General features: G+C 58.6%; 1 non-coding gene across 1 annotated transcript in view; it reads right to left on the bottom strand.

Annotated features, from left to right (window-relative positions):
- The window catches only part of LOC124726574, a 1,909-nt gene extending 1,013 nt beyond the window's left edge, over positions 1 to 896 (bottom strand). Inside the window, exon 1 of the ribosomal RNA XR_007006790.1 lies at positions 1 to 896. This exon is cut by the window's left edge and continues 1,013 nt beyond it. This is a non-coding gene — a ribosomal RNA (small subunit ribosomal RNA).
- Positions 897 to 2,500: the final 1,604 nt, after the last annotated feature.

The raw sequence follows: 2,500 nt of genomic DNA on the forward strand, positions 1-2,500 counted from the left end.
GCACACAGTATTCAGGCGGGCTTGCCTGCTTTAAGCACTCTAATTTGTTCAAAGTAAACGTGCCGGCCCACCGAGACACTCAATAAAGAGCACCCTGGTAGGATTTCAACGGGGTCCGCCTCGGGACGCACGAGCACGCACGAGGCGGTCGCACGCCTTCAGCTCGCCCCACCGGCAGGACGTCCCACGATACATGCCAGTTAAACACCGACGGGCGGTGAACCAACAGCGTGGGACACAAATCCAACTACGAGCTTTTTAACCGCAACAACTTTAATATACGCTATTGGAGCTGGAATTACCGCGGCTGCTGGCACCAGACTTGCCCTCCAATAGATACTCGTTAAAGGATTTAAAGTGTACTCATTCCGATTACGGGGCCTCGGATGAGTCCCGTATCGTTATTTTTCGTCACTACCTCCCCGTGCCGGGAGTGGGTAATTTGCGCGCCTGCTGCCTTCCTTGGATGTGGTAGCCGTTTCTCAGGCTCCCTCTCCGGAATCGAACCCTGATTCCCCGTTACCCGTTACAACCATGGTAGGCGCAGAACCTACCATCGACAGTTGATAAGGCAGACATTTGAAAGATGCGTCGCCGGTACGAGGACCGTGCGATCAGCCCAAAGTTATTCAGAGTCACCAAGGCAAACGGACCGGACGAGCCGACCGATTGGTTTTGATCTAATAAAAGCGTCCCTTCCATCTCTGGTCGGGACTCTGTTTGCATGTATTAGCTCTAGAATTACCACAGTTATCCAAGTAACGTGGGTACGATCTAAGGAACCATAACTGATTTAATGAGCCATTCGCGGTTTCACCTTAATGCGGCTTGTACTGAGACATGCATGGCTTAATCTTTGAGACAAGCATATGACTACTGGCAGGATCAACCAGGGAGCTGCGTCAACTAGAGCTGAGCAGCCGGCCGCCCGGGAGTGTGTCCCGGGGGCCCGCGCGAACACGCAAGCGTCCGCTCAATCATTCTGCAAACAGGAGGAGGCTGAGCTCCCCTGCACAATACACCTCGAAACCCTCTCAGGTCCCGGCGGCGCGCAGCGCCGTCCCAAGTACTTGGTCGGGTTCGAGAGAGGCGCAATCGCCCGGAGTTAGGCGAGTAGACGCTTTCGGTGCGACCACCCGTGCTCCCAACTGAGCTTGCCGCTGCCGACAGAGGCCCGGGAGCGTGCTGTCGTGGCATTGCCGGCGGGAGACAACACGCGCCACCTACGGTGACCGGCAGCTCCAACGCCAGCGCCACAGAAGGACAAAAGCCCCACTTGGGTGCCGAAGCGAACTCTCCCAGCACAGCGCACGCGCCAACACATCCGCACAGCTGCGATACAAACCACCAGCGAGAACCGCTGGGGCGACCGAGCAGCAGACGGCGTCGCGGCGCCGAGCGCCGGGCGGCGGCGCATCCTCAACGCACACAGTCCTCAATCGGACCAGCACACTGAAGATGTCCACCGCGCTTCGCACCGGGCCCGCGAGGACCTACTTTGGCCGCACGGCGCCGCGCGCAGGGTGCGCCGGCGCGCAGCTGCGACGCCTGCCGCGTCCGTCGGCCGGCGCGCCTGCCACTGGCCGCCCCCACCAGCCGGCTGTAGCGCGTGCGCCCACGCACCGCGCGGCCAGCACGCCGGGAGGCGCCCCCTCACCGGCCGGGGACGGTCCCACCCAGCCACCGCCGCGTATCGCTTCACACCCAGATGCCGTTCAGTTTCGTCGGCATGGTGGGTATCGCTGGAACAACCGGTTAGTACCTCAACCTATCGTCGCCATCACCGATTCACCCCTAGCGAGAACAACCGCACCACAACAGGTTACCATTTGTTCATTTGCGTAACTTCACCAGAAAACGCAGGCGTCCATCGCCATTTGCAACTTCAACGATTATTGCATGCCTGTGTCAGGTGTCACGCCACACTACGTCTGCCCACATACACGCAACAAAATGTGCACGCCTAGACAATACGTGGAAGGTGGCCCCCGTACGTATGCGATGTCCATTGCTCGAACGACTGTCAACCGGCCTCTGTAGCATGTCGCAGATATGGAACGCGGTGCACCATGCCATCACGGTGTGTGAGGAGAGACGACTAGGTCCGAATACATCAACAGACAGCTCATGCTGATCGCCATCCACGGCGTCCGTTCCTCCCACACGTCTCTATGGCGTACCACACTGCAATCCAGCTCTCATAGGGAGACGACACGTAGCTGCGTGCACAATATTTGCACTGTATGGTCCGCCGTTTTTGGGCGCAGTCGTTGTGCGGTCACACATGTGCCACGATGTATCATTCAGTACATAAGGACGAATGTGCAGTACAGATTGTGGTTCACGCGTACGACATCAGCGGACAGTTGACACAGGCCGCACCACAACGTAGCCTGAGTACGTCGCATGCGAAGGGCATTGAACATGCAAACTTCTCACCAACCAGCTTGCGAAGGCAGGGGGCAAGGTGGGGACGTGGGGAGGGGCGGCATGTACGTCC

This window comes from Schistocerca piceifrons, unplaced genomic scaffold, assembly GCF_021461385.2.
Source record: "Schistocerca piceifrons isolate TAMUIC-IGC-003096 unplaced genomic scaffold, iqSchPice1.1 HiC_scaffold_106, whole genome shotgun sequence".
Classification (NCBI taxonomy): domain Eukaryota; kingdom Metazoa; phylum Arthropoda; class Insecta; order Orthoptera; family Acrididae; genus Schistocerca; species Schistocerca piceifrons.